Source organism: Heptranchias perlo, chromosome 9, assembly GCF_035084215.1.
Source record: "Heptranchias perlo isolate sHepPer1 chromosome 9, sHepPer1.hap1, whole genome shotgun sequence".
Taxonomy (NCBI): Eukaryota; Metazoa; Chordata; class Chondrichthyes; order Hexanchiformes; family Hexanchidae; genus Heptranchias; species Heptranchias perlo.
Genome location: NC_090333.1, coordinates 77,374,491 through 77,391,286, shown reverse-complemented (window position 1 = coordinate 77,391,286; position 16,796 = coordinate 77,374,491). Strand labels below are relative to the sequence as shown.

Genomic DNA, 16,796 nt, shown 5'->3' with positions numbered 1-16,796 from the left:
ACATTGCTCTGACTAAGATCAGCTAGTTCAGCACAAGTCAGGAACTGAACCTGAGATCTTGTGAGTTTATGGCCCTGTTTTACATTGGGCACTGCCTTTAACTATGAGGCTATCTGAAGAACCATGTTTCACTAAATTCTATCTTAGTTTAACTAAAGCCTTGTCTTGGTTTCCAACCTCAAGAGAAAAGTTTGAAATTGTGCTGTTGTAAATATGTATCCTTCAACCCCATCTGCAGAAATCCACCAGTTTTCCCTCTGATCACTCTCAGCAGTATGTACACTGAAAATTTCCAACAAGAAAACATCTAAAAGGCAGAAACAACCAATTGTAATGCAAATTCTGATCACAGCGAGTACAGCCTTATTCAAGGCTGTCCATCTTTGTGAGACAAAGAACAGTAGTTGAAACTATGCTGCAATACAACTTTAATCAGCATACAATGCAATTACAGCAACAATTTGCATTTATATATTGCCTTTAACATAGAAAAAATGTTCCAAGTTGCTTCGCAGAGGCATTGAACAAATTGAAGCCAAGGAAGGAGATATTAGGAGGGGTGAACAAAAGCTTAGTCAAAGAAATGGGCTTCAAGGAGCGTTTTAAAAGGAGGAAAGTCACGAAGTTGAGGGAGGGAATTCCAGAAGCATAGGGCCTAGGCAGCTGAAGGTATGACCGCCAACGGCGGAGCGAAGAGCAGGGGGCGCACAAGAGGCTAGAGTGAGAGGAACGGAAAATTCAGGGCAGGGCACTGTAGGGCTGGCAGAGGTTGCAGAGATAAGGAGTGGCGAAGCCATTAAGGGATTTAAATATGAGCGTGAGAATTTTAAGTTTGAGGTGTTGAGGGAAGACAATGGTGATAGGTGAGCAGGATGTGGTACAGGATAGGATACAGCAGCAGAGTTTTGGATAAGCTGAAGTTCATGGAGGGTGGTGTATGAGAGCTGGCCTGAAGAGCACCGGAACAGTCAAATCCAGAGGTGAGAAAGGCATGGATGACGATTTCAGCAACAGATGGGTTGAGGAAGGGGCAGAGACGAGGGTGGAAGTTGGTGGTCTTTGCGATGGAGAGGATATGGGGACGGAAACCGAGTCAGGGTCAAGTAGGACGCTGAGGTTGCAAACAGTCTGGTCCAGCCTGCGAAAGTGGCCAGGGAAGGGGATGGAATCGGTGGCAAGGATATGGTAATTATGATACAACAAAAGGATTTATTTCTGAATGGCATCCAGCATTGACAAAAGCCACTCAACATCCTGGTGTAAATTCTTCAGTGGCTTTGTATTCTCACCAACTATCTGGGTCAATTCTAGCAGACATTCATCCAATTTACATTGCCTCAGTTTGCACCCTCTTGTTAGACCATTAAATGACTTATGCAAACTAATGGTTAACCAAAAAATGCTGTGACCCAACATACGCAACAATTCATTAGGATGTGTAAAATCTGTGTATCACATAAAAGTACATGTACCATTAGTTACTCAGTAATACATACCTTGCAAGGGTCAATGAAATTCCCCAAAAAAGTTTGAGAGCTAAATGCCAATTTAACTACAACTTCTGCAGAAATATGAAGAGGATTTCAAAATAAAGAAAAGGAAAACCCAATTTACTGGCCAAAACAATGTGCCATCTGCACATCTAATGACTGGCACTGTTATGGTGCTGGTTTATCCTGAGGTGCCAGGGGCTTGAACCAGCCATAACTAAGAAGTTGCTGCCACCTTGTGGAAACAGGTGCATAGTTTCACAATCTGTATTCGAAAGCATGAAGTGGAAAATCATACCAAACAAATGCAAAAAAAAGAGCCCCAGATATTCATGAGAAGAATTATCAAACAAGAACTAGAATTTATATGCACAAACTTGTTTTAGGAGATGTTTCTTTTTTAAATCATGAGTAACCTCATTAACTTCAATAAATCAAAACCATACATTAAAATAATGTACATGAGAAACAGCTTTAGGTGAGTATATAGTCCTTCCCTTTTTCAGAACCTGTATACAGCATACATATTATTTCCAGTTTATAACTTTGTCACAGTTCAACCAGACCAAGGGTTTAATCCTCACGGTACACTGAATCCACAGTATGTTTAGTTTTAAAATTTCAATCATCTATACAGGACGCAAAGAACTGGTAGCACCTAATCTTTTGAGGAAAATCAATGTTCATATATAAGATGGTAAAATAATAATTAATAACGCCACTTGTAAAACCACATAACTCAATCACATCACTCAACACTGAGCACAAAACTCTGGATTCAAAAACAAATAAAAAGGCTGTAATACATATTTTGTCTCTATATTACACTATACCATGAAGCTTTTCCCAAGTCAGTAATGCATCTCAGGGTGAGATGATATTAATAAAGCATTTCAACTTCATGCAGTTATCCTATGTCTATAATGTACCATATTAAAAAGAGACTCAGCAATGTTAATTCAAGTAGCAAAAACTGTTGCTCAAATTCATTTATACGGTCTCAGTAACAACTTTATCAAGTCTCTCTTTTCTTTACGTTCTCTCATGCCATTCCCTAACAAAGAGCAGGCTGCCTGCCTTCTCCAATGGTTCTACCTAGGTTGTACTTTTCAACCAGTCACTACATTATGTGTGATGCAGTTCACCAATAACCTGCTCACTGACACTCAGTTTGGGTTCAGTCAGGACCACTCAGCTCCAGACCTCTTTACAGCCTTGGTCCAAACATGGACAAAAGAGCTGAATGCCAGAGGTGAGGTGAGAGTGACTGCCCTTGACATCAAGGCAGCATTTGACCGAGTGTGGCACCAAGAAGCCCTAGTAAAATTGAAGTCAATGGGAATCAGGGAGAAAACTCTCCAGTGGCTGGAGTCATACCGAGCACAAAGGAAGATGGTAGTGGTTGTTGGAGGCCAATCATCTCAGCCCCAGGACATTGCTGCAGGAGTTCCTCAGGGCAGTGTCCTTGGTCCAACCACCTTCAGTTGCTTCATCAATGACCTTCCCTTCATCATAAGGTCAGAAATGGGGATGTTCTCTGATGATTGCACAGTGTTCAGTTCCATTCGCAACCCCTCAAATAATGAAGCAGTCCGAGCCCGCATGCAGCAACACCTGGACAACAGCCAGGCTTGGGCTCATAAGTGGCAAGTAACATTCGTGCCAGATAAGTGCCAGGCAATGACCATCTCCAACAAGAGAGAGTCTAACCACCTCCCCTTGACATTCAACGGCATTACCATCGCCGAATCCCCCACCATCAACATCCTGGGGGTCACCATTGACCAGAAACTTAACTGGACCACCAACCATATAAATACTGTGGCTACGAGAGCAGGTCAGAGGTTGGGTATTCTGCGGCGAGTGACTCACCTCCTGACTCCCCAAAGCCTTTCCACCATCTACAAGGCACATGTCTGCAGTGTGATGGAATACTCTCCACTTGCCTGGATGAGTGCAGCTCCAACAACACTCAAGAAGCTCGACACCATCCAAGATAAAGCAGCCCTCTTGATTGGCACCCCATCCACCACCCTAAACATTCACTCCCTTCACCACCGGCGCACAGTGGCTGCAGTGTGTACCATCCACAGGATGCACTGCAGCAACTCACCAAAGCTTCTTCGACAGCACCTCCCAAACCCGCAACCTCTACCACTTAGAAGGACAAGAGCAGCAGGCACATGGGAACAACACCACCTGCACGTTCCCCTCCAAGTCACACACCATCCCGACTTGGAAATATATCGTCGTTCCTTCATCGTCGCTGGGTCAAAATCCTGGAACTCCCTTCCTAACAGCACTGTGGGAGAACCGTCACCACACGGACTGCAGCGATTCAAGAAGGCGGCTCACCACCAGCTTCTCAAGGGCAATTAGGGATGGGCAATAAATGCCGGCCTCGCCAGCGATGCCCACATCCCATGAACGAATAAAAAAAAGTGGATCCATCTCAAATTTTCCCTCTATGTAAGGATGTACATGGCATCTGCTCAGCAACCCTCCCAAGATGGCACCATTCTCTGGAAGAAATGATGGACCACAAATTCATGTCCTACCATTCTACAGGAATGCAATTTTAACAGCTTAGATTTATATAGCATCGTCAACGTAGCAAAAGCATTCCAAGCATTTCAGTTTGGCAGTTGGACCCAAGTAGGAGTAGAAGGGGAATTCGGAGAAGTGGCCAACGACACAGTTGAAGAGATAAATTTTGAGATCTTTGATGTTCAGATGCTGCAAATGGAGCCAAGGGGTAAAATCCAAGGGCAAAAGGAGGGACAGCATCCAACAGCGGGGCAACCGTGAATGACAGTCTCAGACACATGAATCAGCAGATCTTCCAAGGACAACAAGTGAATAAGAAATAGAACACAAGTGGTCCCTAACCATGTTACGAGTGCCACTATCTTCAGGTGCATCTAATTGAAAACAGAATAAATATGAAACCAGACAGCAGTACAAGGAATGTAGGCACATTCCTCCAATTCTGGCCTCTTGCGCCATGCCGATTTTTATCGCTCCATATATAAATGCTCCACCAATGGCGGCCGTGCCTTCAGTCGCCTCGGTCCCAAGCTCTGGAATTCCCTCCCTAAACCTCTCCGCCTCTCTACCTCTCTCTCCTCCTTTAAGGTGCTCCTTAAAACCATCCCGCTTACCTGTCCTAATGTTTCATGCGGCTTGGTGTCAAATTTTGTTTGATATCAGTCCTGTAAAGCACCTTGGAACGTTTTACAAGGTTAAAGAGGCTATATAAATACAACTTGTTGGTGGTGTTGTAATGCCAACTACCAAAGTACACTGAATCATTTAAGACATTAAACAGGATTCTTTAGAGAACAAGGCAGAATAAAGGATTAGAATGCTGCCCTTTTATACATGGGACCTTGTTACAAAAAGCAACAACCCTAAATGACAGTCCAATGCTCAGGTTGAATGGTTTGTTTTGCAAGATTTGTGGTATAATGTTGCTGATCATGCTGAACACAGTTACCCAAAATCTCCCATCTCTGTCCATATATCACCCCATTGTTGTTCAAACTCTCAAAGACATCAGTCACCTACAGAGTTCACCTTTCCCATTCCCTTCTTCCATGTTCCACCCTGCATAAATTCCACTGCCTGCAGCCCATCCCACAGAGTCCAGCTCACATATCATCCCACTGCTTGCCAACCCTAACCCTCAGCGCTTCAACTCATAAATCCCCAACCTCATCCACAAATCATACAATGGTCTCATTGCACCCTACCTCTACAACCTTTTTTAGCCCTACATCCTGCACGCAACTCCGCTCTTCCGATGCCGGTCGGCTGTGCTATCTCCCTCCCTACACTCTACCATTGAGACAAAGCATTCTGCTGGCTTGTCCCTCCCACCATTGCGGAACTCTCTCACCAAGCCCCTCTACCTTTCAACATCCTTCTCCATCTTGAAAAGTATCCTTAAGACTTACCTCTTGAATCACATCTTCAGTTACCTCCCCTAATTTCCCTCCGGATCCTGTATGACTCCCCACTGTGAAATAACTTGGGATATTTTGCGATATTAAAGGCACTAAAGAAATCTAAATAGTTCGTGACGACCTGGGATCACAGTGACATTTGGAACACCATTACAGAAGGGTGAGCATGTGCCACGAGTCACAGACACCAGTGTGAAGTGAATATTTTTTTTTACTTAAAGCAGTTTCGTAAAAGATTAGCAGATCTAAGCAATTCAATCTGTCAGCTAGCTAGGAGAAATACAACCATATTACAACATTTATAACACTTCTGGTTTCCATATTTATCAGGTCACAGAAGCTGCACAATCTTTAATAACAGTAAGGTCAATATTTTTTAAAAATAGGTGGAACTTTCACCAGTGAATAGATACGTGCGAGTGCACATGCAGTGCTCTGCTTCTTCCCAGTCAACATGGGCGCGAGCAGACACTATAACCACAGCTGTCACCATTAAACATATCCCAACACTCCTTCAGTTGGTGTTACACACAGTCTGCTCCCATTCTAATTCACTTAATTCAAATTACAGGATAAAAAGGTTTCCTGAATGAATTTTGATGGGCAAAACATGACTGAATTAGAAGGAATAGACTGTAATGGACACTAGTTGTCTCAAGAATGGAAGCATGAAGGAGATAAGTGCTTGCTATCCTGGTTACTCAGCATCACCTTTCTTAATAAAGCAACAGAAGGCTGGACGGAATCAAAACCTTGCTGCATTTTCTCCATACCAAACCTTAAAGCTCTATTTTTTTTAAAAAAATCTTACTTTCCCTTCTTTCTGAACTACCTTCATCACAGCCGTACTGTCAGAGGAGAGGGTAGGCAGATGCAGCTTGCAGGCCACTATCAATGCAGCTCTGTATCTGGCTGTTGGATGTCGGAGAGTAGGCCAGGTTGCCTTTTCTGCCAGTTTCCAGCCACCCCTCCTTGACCTCCTTATATCTTCTGCTCCCACACTATCTTTCTGCCCTGCCCCATCAATTGACACAACTGAGATTAGAATTGGTCTTGTGGATAAAAGCAAAGTCGTACAAAGCCATACAAGCCAGAAGGGCCGAGGTTCAATTTCAAGTCTGTGTTGATTTAGCAGTCAGCTGGGGTGCAACAACTGGTCTCAGTGACTGTAAACTAAGGAATAAAAGTCAGGCAGATCCTTATTTTGATTGCTGTCCTGTGGTCCCTGATGGAAAATGAACCCGTATGGACATGAGTGAATAAAGGGACTCTGAGTTGGCTTTGATGCCCCATGTGGTGGAATTGCCTGTCAAGAGTTGCATGTGAAGTATTGCCATTTGGGTCAGTTAACAGTGGGTGACCAAGAACCATGGAACCAATGACCTGGCAAGAGTCAGTGCCTTCAGTAGAGATAGAGTGAAAGTTAAAAAAAAGGCACAAAACCTTGAACCAACCAATATTTTCATCATTAACCGTAAGAAGTTTTTTTCTTAAAAAACAGCTGGAAAGGAGTCAGTGAATTTGCATCATGTGCATCAAACTGCTTCAGTAATTATTTTTTTCATTTTTCCCAGATCTAGGCACAAAATCAGTTTCTAATCAAACATATATGAAGAATGTACCTACATATGTCCACTAGGAGGCAGCAATTGCATATTATTGTGTTTGCTGCACTCCGACAAATACAAGATCATATGACATTAGCAGCAGACTGTTTTACTGAACAAGACAATAATTAACTTAAGCCTCTTCGAATGTGCAAAACAAAAAAATAAGCACAGTTGAAAACATTGTAGGGAAAATTAAATGCTGACAATTTTTCACTCCAATAACGTTCTTGCCTCTGCTAAGGCAGTTTTTTTAAAATTAGTGTGAGCCAGTTCAACTGAATACATATAGTGTGTCAGTGCATGGAATTGATGATCAGGCTGGCTGATTGATTTACAAAACCATAGGTCAAGTCCTTCAACTAACCAATCCAGTCCTCCATGCTCTGCTGCAGTGTACGCATACGTAAATTACTGTTTCCAACTATAACTTTCAAAATGTCAGAGAAAAAGATGGTTCACAAGGGAATACCAAAATAGCCCTCTGCATTTCTTCTGAAGTGCCAGCCCTCTAGTCTCTGTCCTCCAAAGACATTGACAGCAATGTAAGCAGGGCAAACAAATCAGATTCATCCTTTTGAGATGTGCACTCTGAATAATGTTCTGATTTTTATAAAAACCCATGTAAAGCTTTGAAAAGCAATGAAATCATCAGATTAAATGCAAATAAGTCAATAATCGTAATAACTGCACTGATCTTCTCTCAATCTAGACGGACTCAAAAAAATCCCAATTTTTAACAAGAAACCCTAGTGTAGGCCCATACTACAGAAAACCAGCAAGATTGGAAAAATACAAAAGAGAAAAAAAAAATCAATAAATAGTAAGACACCAAACTTGGCTTTCAAATCATGCAAATTGTAGGGAAGACTGATAGAAGTAAGGAGTTTCACAGTTTGCAGGTCCTGAGAAAGAATGAGTGAGTAGAAAATGGTTCAACATAGTGAGAGGAGGGTAAAACCAATTTTACAAATTTTGGGTCTGCCCTAGACATTCTCCCAGCTTCAGTGACGTTGGCCACTCCCATGAACAGATCCAAGGTTCTTACATTCAGAAGTTTGCCCAAACTGCCCAATATCTAATGATATGATAGTATAACACACCAGTGGAACAATAGTACCCCCTTGTGATCTGAAATGGCTACCATGTCCTTCGCACGTGTTCTTACATGTGCTTCTCCAACCTTTCAGTAAGCAGACTGGTTTAACACATCAGACAAAGCTAGATAAGAATGCTAAGCTGCTTTGTTTTACAGACAGCAAGTGAATATACAAATATAGTTGTAACAAATCTTACTTACTCCAATTGAACTTCAGTTCATTCCTCAAACAAGATAAATAATAAACCATGCTGCTCTGTCCCAGTTAGCGGGCTATATATACTTGCTTTTAGTGGGACTCAACTCTGAATCAGACCAAGGTTTCCTCTGGGTCTGATCGCTTTTCAACTTAAGATAAGCAGCTTAGGCCTTCACTTCCCTGTCACAACCGTTTTGGAACTGAACACAATTTTTTTTCTTCTTTTGTTGTTTCTAAACATGAGGGGCAGGTCCCTCTGATCTTGGCCCAATCCAGAGGTTGGCCAGTAGGCCTGTCAACTATACAGGCTACCACCCTCTCAACAGTGGTATCTCACCACATAACGCCATGCTGTGTACGCAAGAATACCATTTACGATGAAGTCTGAACCAAGATAATGAATTACCTATTGCCCCTGGTTGGTCAGTTTCAATGCCTGGCTCGTTAAAATATTAATCCCCTCTTTGTCCCAGAGTCTCCAACATATGGCTGTGAGGAGTGTTCAACCTTGGTGAACTCCCTTTAAAAGCAACACCGTAACATTATGTCCAACTCCTTTATAGGGCAAAATGATCAAAAAGCCCGAAACGTGACAACTCATATTACCTTCAGTATTTTGTTGTGCCACTTCCAATTTTCTTCTAACTAACTCAGCAGAAACCAGGGATTAAACCTTGAGTCTTCCTAATCTCGAATCCTCAGTAACAGCATACTGGACTATGCATTGACATGGGAGGCTAGAATCTCGGACTGATTGAGTTTTAATCTTTGCCTACATGCATTTCAAAAGGAAACTTTAGATTATGAAGCACTTTGGGAGATCTTAAGGATGTAATAAAAATAAGTTTCTTCTTTGTGGTTTGTGACAGAGTTCCTGGTACACAAGTTTAACTGAACAGTGCTTGGAAAACTTTGAAGTGAGTGCTAATTGCGGCTTCAATAAAACATCCAAGTAAAACAGCGGAGTAATATTCTGGCTGTTGGTGTATTTCTGCACCACAAGTTCTCTGTCATGAGGTGCTTTGGGCTGTAAGAAATAGGAACCAGATTCCACTTTCAAAGTCCCAAAATGAATGAGTGAGAATGGCAAGCTAGCATGTGGCTCATTAACAAGTAGCCCTAAAAGGCAACTCTTGCGATAAATTCCTAGTCACCTGGGACAGTTCTTAAGCGCCACCCAGCATCGTCAAAATTAACAATGATGATGTCCAGGGAAAAGGTCGGGTTGTCCACCCTTGTCCACAAATGTAGGGTGTATGTGAGCGAGAACGAGAGCAAAAGAGCAGTGCAAAAATGTGTGGAAGAAGAGGGAGACTGAAACATTACACTGTAAAGTACTATTTTTGACGCTGTGTTACTCTCTGTTAAACACCGCATTCATCATCTTTATAGTTTGTAAGAGATAAGCTTCCGAACACATAGCAGCTCCATCACTAAGGCTGCCTGCTTCCACCTCTGTAACATCGCCAGTCTCCACCCCTGCCTCAGCTCATCTGCTGCTGAAACCCTCATCCATGCCTTTGTTACCTCTAGACTTGATTATTCCAATGCTCACCTGACCGGCCTCCCATCTTCCACCCTCCATAAACTTTAGCTCATCCAAAACTCTGCTGCCCGTATCCAGCTCACAACCAAGTCCCATTCACCCATCACCCCGGTGCTCACTGACCTATATTGGCTCCTGGTCCGGAAACGCCTCGATTTTAAAATTCTCATCCTTGCTTTGAATTCCCTCCATGGCCTCGCCCCTCCCTATCACTGTGACCTCCTCCAGCCCCACAAACCGCACCCCCCCAGCCCCTCACCACCCCCCCAAGAACTCTGCGCTCCTCCAATTTTGGCCTCTTGTACATCCCCGATTTTAATCGCTCCACCACTGACAGCTGTGCCTTCAGCTGCCTAGGTCCTAAGCTCTGGAAATCCCTCCCTAAACCTCTCCATCACTCTACCTCTCTCTCCTTTAAGACGCTCCTTAAAACCTACCTCTTTGGACAAGCTTTTGGTCACCTGTTCCAATATCTCCTTATGTGGCTCGGTGTCAAATTGTTTGATAACGCTGCTGTGAAGCACCTTGGGATGTTTTACGACATTAAAAGCACTATGTAAATGAAAGCTGTTGTTCTTGAACATACAAACAAATGACAGACAGGAAAAGACCCACTGGTCTATCCAGCCTGTACCACACAATTATGCTTTACAATATGAACATTCCACACCCTACCCGGAAGCCATCTGCTGGCAGAGGCAAAAAAAAGTTAACTGTGGTACCAATATTTTCCAATTGAAAATAGGTTTAAATACAGAGATTTTAAAAATCCCCACAAAGATTAAGGTTTAAAACCTGGGAAAGATGTTTTTTGTTGGTTCCATCAGTACAGAATTAGCTGATCAGGGCCAGATGGCTGATGTGAGTGGCTTCAGTCTTCCTGAGCTTTCAGACGGGAACGGGGACAGGGGAGTAAGCATATGTAGGGACTGACAAAAAGGATATCTGCCAGGGTTCCTACTCCTGATCATTATCCAGTGACCCCTGCTTAAAAATGCACATTTGTGGATGTCAGGTGAGGACAAGGCCAGCTTTTGTTTTGAAGCCTTCCAAGGTCAAAGAGCCTGCCAACACTCATTTGCACATGAAAAATGGTCACTAGGCAAGGTACAAAGTAGTAATGTGCCCCAGCAACAGTCAATACCCTTTAGGGAGGAAGGGAGAAAAATGGAAGATTAATACACAGGCTAATATTACATATCCTCACTGCCAATCTAGCCACATACACCAGATATTTCAGATATTTCCATGGGTGGCTAATGAAAATCAGCACATCTAAATGCAGACAACCAAAAGTTGTTCAATTCATGGTTGAAGCCATCAATAAGAGTGATAGCCTTTATTTTTTTTAAAAACTGAAATGTACCACTGAACAATTCCAGGCAACAATAATGGGACCTGTCCATCAAGAATGTCTGCCTTGCAAGTCAGAAATTACTGCAACCAAGGAGTAATACAATATTAAAAATGACAGTTAAGGGCATTGTAATTTTTTAATATGTACAACACAGTTGTTACTAGGCTTATTAAATACAACGGGCCCAATACACAAGTCAGCATCATACATGATCCAAAAAGTTAACAATGGTTGTGAATCATTAAAATTAGTTTTTCTAACCAATTTCCACTGATACATCCTGGGGTTTTTTTTGGTTGCTTGCTCTGGAAGCAAGGATTTTCTCCCTATTCTGACCCGGAAAATGAATCCGATATGTGCGCACCTCACGGGTCCTGAGGTGCGCACATATCGCATTACTGTTGTCACCACACATGTTGCACAAAGACGTATGTACATAGTGCACAATGCATTTCAGGATCCCATTTTCAGCACCAAATCATTGGAGGGAGGTTATTTGAGGCACATTCTTTAGGCACTTAGAAGATGTGTACTTGAAGTCAGTTCATTTCATATTTCACAAGAGGGTATGAAGTAGTCTTGATGGCATATGTGGGGTTACGATGAATTAATTATTTACGGCTATGAATTAATCATTGCCAAGCTTAATAACTACTTTCAAACAAATTTTCAAGCAGAATTTTGCAATGATAAGCTGGATATAATGCTGCATAGAAGTGATCAGTGACCACAAGACTTCCCTTGAGATGAAAGCCCAGTGTAAAGTTATGCAGCAACACAGCATATTGATGCGAGTATAAAATTATCAAGTCTCAAACAGGAAATCGTACGCAGGCTTATTTGAGCTGTACATAGAAGTGCAGTAAGTAGCTGTTAGTTAGCTTAGCTGTGCCTTTTGTTAGTCTCTTGCCTTTTAATATTCTTCAAAACAAAGTGATTTTTTTTTACTGTTTTTCTCTGAAATTAGCCTGTTTTTTTTATTTCCAATTTTTTCCATTCAGATTTTCTCCCGACATTTGATGCTCAAAGACCCTGGTTTCAAAATCAGCTCTATTAACTGTGTTTAATGATCCGTAACAGTGGTGCAGTAAACTCCTGCCACCATTGCAGGCTGAGAAAATTAGTTTCACAATAAAGGAAGCAAGAATAAACCACTGTACAATTACGGAGTAATTTCACTCTTGCTGAGCAGTACAGGTAAGTCTGTCTCCATCTGTACAAGAGACTTCCATCCTTGAAGAGTTGCAGATGACAATACAGGTAACAAACAACAGCAAGCAATTAAAAAAACGTAAAAGGGGAACGAAGAACGTACTTCATGTATCAGGTAGCAAGTGACACCAAACAAGGGGCCAGATTTTGCTGGAGTGGAGCACCTCGTGGCGTGCCCCATTGGTTAGATTTACAATTGCACATTATGGTTAAAATTTTTGCCCACTAAGTTGCTGGAAGCGTGAGCTGATAAAGGTGCAGCGAGGGCAACGGAGCATCTGGCGCCCTAGTGAGCAACGGGACCAAGAGCGTATCTCCTTAACCAATGAGATTAAAGGATTGAGAAATAAACAGGAGGAGAACTGAGAAGGAGGATAAATTAGAGTGGGTGAATTAGAGTCAAATCGGGTACAGAAAGAGAAAGAGAGAGAGGGAAAGAAATATTGGATTAAGAGAAAGAGGAAAAAGAGACAGAAAGGAAAAGAATGAGACTCCACACTTATAACTCTTTAAATTCTGGGCCAGAGAAGTTGATTGCCAGTTATTTAAGAATTATCACACTGTTAAAAAGGTACTTGCACTAATAATTACTAGACTTAACTTCCTGTTGCGAGTTTAACGGGCAAATGGAGCAACTTCATGAAAATCACAGAGTTAAATGCGAGATGCCATTTTCGCAAAGCTAACAGCAGAGTGGTGCAAATCAGCCAGCAACGTGTGCCGATTCGCAATTCACACCACCCTACAAGTTGCTGGCCAATTTGCGCGTTAATAACGGCATGCGTCATTCAGACGCCGTTATTTTTTCAGCAAAATTCTGGCCCATTATGTTCAATCAAAATGCTCCAAACAACCCTGCACAAGGGAGTGTTACACACTGGACTTGAAATAAGTAAAAATAAATCTGGTAGCACCACACTTTAACTGTTCTACAGAATGGGATTGAAGATTCTGTCTGTATAATAGCTGACAATACATTTGAGAACACACACAAATTGTTCTCCCTGAATATTGTGCTAGGTCCATGACTAGCTCAGAAAAACAGTACTTGTGACAAAATTGCTAACCAATGTAATATTTTATCCTGGCAAATATATCTCAAGGGACAATAGGCAATTTATGTAACATTATGGAATGCAACCCTATTGCAGGTCAAGAATTGGTTAGCTGTCAGCTATGCCAGGGAGAGATAATTCCAAATCTCATTATTACTTAGCCACTTATTCACAAAGAGAAGACAAAATTAGAAAAGCAAGTCATCCAGAAGCAATTACAAGGCAGTATTACAAAAAGCCTGAGAATGCATCATCTGCACTTCTTTGTTAGGTGCTTTTTGTACACTGGTGGAGAGCAATAGAAACTAAAATAAAATGTTTTTAATCTTAGTTGGTCGAATCCAGCAAACTGCCAAATTTATAAAACATTGTAAATGACAATTTCTTAAAGATAACAATTCTTGTTCACTGAAATACATTTTCAATATGAGGTACACAAAGTACAAGAGATCAAGAAAAATAATTGAATCATCATGCAGCTTTAAGTAAGAGTACATTATCACTGACAGACTGTCTGAATTTCATGAAAAATTTCCAAGCCATTTTACCTGAGAAAATGCAGATTTTTTTCATTATTAAGGTTAAGAAGTCTCAGCTCAAGGGAGTCAGTGGTGGAAAACTCAACTGGGAAGATTTGAACCTTTGAAATCCTAAAGTCCCTTTGGAACTTGGTTCTTGTCCTCAGAATTTCAGCTGTGAGGGGAGCATTGGCTCCTGTATGTTTGGAATGTCAACTGAAATTGACCAAACATCACTGCACATGAAACGTGCAACACACACTGTACCTTCCGTAAAATCCAAGTTGCCAAAAAAGGTTCTGCATTTTCCCTTGGATTCTACTCCATTGAATTTTGAATGCAACATGAAAAGCACAATCATTTTTGACAGCAGGCCATGCAAATGTAAATGGTCATAATATTGTAAAATTCCATTAATCGAGCATCTTCCGGAAAATTTAGTTTGAAGAGACTAACACGACTACCACTTTTTGAGTTGAATTGTCATTACAATTATACATCACAATCTTTAAAACATGAAGTTGCAAAGATCTAGACTTTCATCACCCGATAACACCGATGAGATTATCCACATAGAAGAGTGCGGCAAAGCTTCTTGGAAAGTATTAGTCATGTCTGCAACTCGGTTTGCAAACTCGGTTTCACAATTTTCAAACACTATTGAGCAAATTGTTATGTTTACCAGCACAGTTTCATCAGTTTATCATGTGCAATGTTGTGGTAATAAGAGGATATTCTCACATTATATAAATGCAAGTTGTTGTCACAAGCTGATGTTAGCCTTGGAAATCCATTCTGTTTTGTTTCTCTTGGACAAGTAAATCCTAGTGACTGAATCTCATCAATTACTCCAAAAAAATTTCTGATACAGTTAGCAAAATTTCTGCATGTTATTTTAAAATATACTGAGAAATATTGTTCAATACATTTTATTCTAAGTTGATATTGAGGATTTGGAAAGGGTGCAGAGAAGGGCCACTAGACTAATTCCCAGTTTAAAGCATCTTAGTTATCAAGATAGGTTAAAAGAGTAGAACTCTACACTTTAGAAAAGCGTAGACTTAGTAGTGATCTGATCGAGGTTTATAAGATGATGAAGGGGATAGGTTATGTTCAAAGTCACAGTTTGTTTCAATTAAATAGGTTAGGGAGGACCAGAGGTCACAATTTTAAAAAGCAAAATACTGCGACTGCTGGAAAGCTGAAATAAAAACAGAAAATGCTAGAAATACTCAGCAGGTCAGGCAGCTTCTGTGGACAAAGAGTAAACATTTCAGGTCGATAATCTTTCATCAGAACTGGAAGTAAAGATTTAACAGTGTATCTCAGAGCTATCCTGGTCCGCAGTTCCATTTCATCCTTCGCTAGATTCGGCGCTTTAACAAAAAACTTTTCTTCTTCCTTTCAGGTGTCAAAGACCACAAGCTTCAACAACTCTTGATCATTCTTCCCCCTTCACTTTCCTCTGACCCAATCCCTCCTCCTAATCTCACCCTTTGTCATGTTTTCACAATCCCCTCTGACCTTACCCTCTCTGACCCCGAACGATCAGTGCTCAGCAAAGGCCTCAGCTCCATCCTCTTACGTCCCCATCTCAATGAATTTCGAGCTCGACTTGATGTTGAGCTCTTCTTCGCCTTTGCCTCTGCCCCCACTTCTTTGGCCAGGAGTCTTCCCCCTCCACACAACGGACTCTTTCTCCCGTCTTCAGAATTCTAGTTCCACCTGGACCACTCCCTCTGGCCTCTTACCCTCTCTTGATCTTTTCATTGGGAACTGCCAGCATGACATCGGCCGTCTCAATTTCTCCACTCACCTCACTCCTCTAACCTATCTCCCTCTGAACTTGCAGCACCTCGTTCTCTCAGGTCCAACCCTGCATTAGTTGTTAATGAAAACTGTCATTAAACCTGTTGACAAGGGCAGAGCTGTTACTGTTTGGCGAACAGATCTCTACCTCGTGGAGGCTGAATGCCAACTCACGGGCAATCTCCTCCGACCTCCCCCTGGACCAACAGCCCACCGCCGAACATCAAGACATCATTTCCCAGACTGTCACGAACCTCATCTCCTCTAAAGATCTTCCTCCCCCCAACTCCCCCGGCCACCAACCTCACAGTCTCCCAACCCTGCAAAGCCCACTTCCACCTCCTTCCCAAGATCCATAAACAGGACTGGCCTGGTACACCCATCGTTTCAGCCTATCTCAACTCTTTTTTCTCCCCTCGTCCAGTATCTTCCGACCTACATCCATGACTCTTCCGATCCCCTCCGTCACCTCAACGGTTTCCAGTTTCCTGGCCCGAACGATCTCCTTTCCACCATGGACATCCAGTCCTTCCACACCTCCATCCCCCACCAGGTCAGCCTGTGAGCCCTCAGCTTCTCCCTTGAACAGAGGCCCAACCAGTCCCTATCCAGTACCACCCTCCTCCGCCTGGCTGAACTTGTTCTTCCAATGAACAACTTCTCCTTTGACTCCATTCACGTCCTCCAAATAAAAGGTGTCGCCATGGGAACCAGTATGGGTCCCAGCTATGCCTGCCTTTTCGTGGGATGCATGGAACATTCTTTGTTTCAGTCCTATTCAAGTCCCTTCCCTCACCTCTTTTTCCAGACGACTGTATCGGTGCTCTCTCCCTGAACTGGAAAATTTCATCAACTTTGCTTCCAATTTCCACCCCTGCCTCGCCTTCTCATAGTCCATCTCCGACTCTTCCCTACCTTTCCTCGACTTCTCTATCTCCA

General features: G+C 42.2%; 1 protein-coding gene across 3 annotated transcripts in view; it reads right to left on the bottom strand.

Moving 5' to 3' along the window:
* ralgps2 (Ral GEF with PH domain and SH3 binding motif 2) overlaps window positions 1–16,796 on the bottom strand; it is a 413,674-nt gene that overhangs the window by 259,910 nt on the left and 136,968 nt on the right. The gene's annotated exons all lie outside the window — the stretch shown is intronic.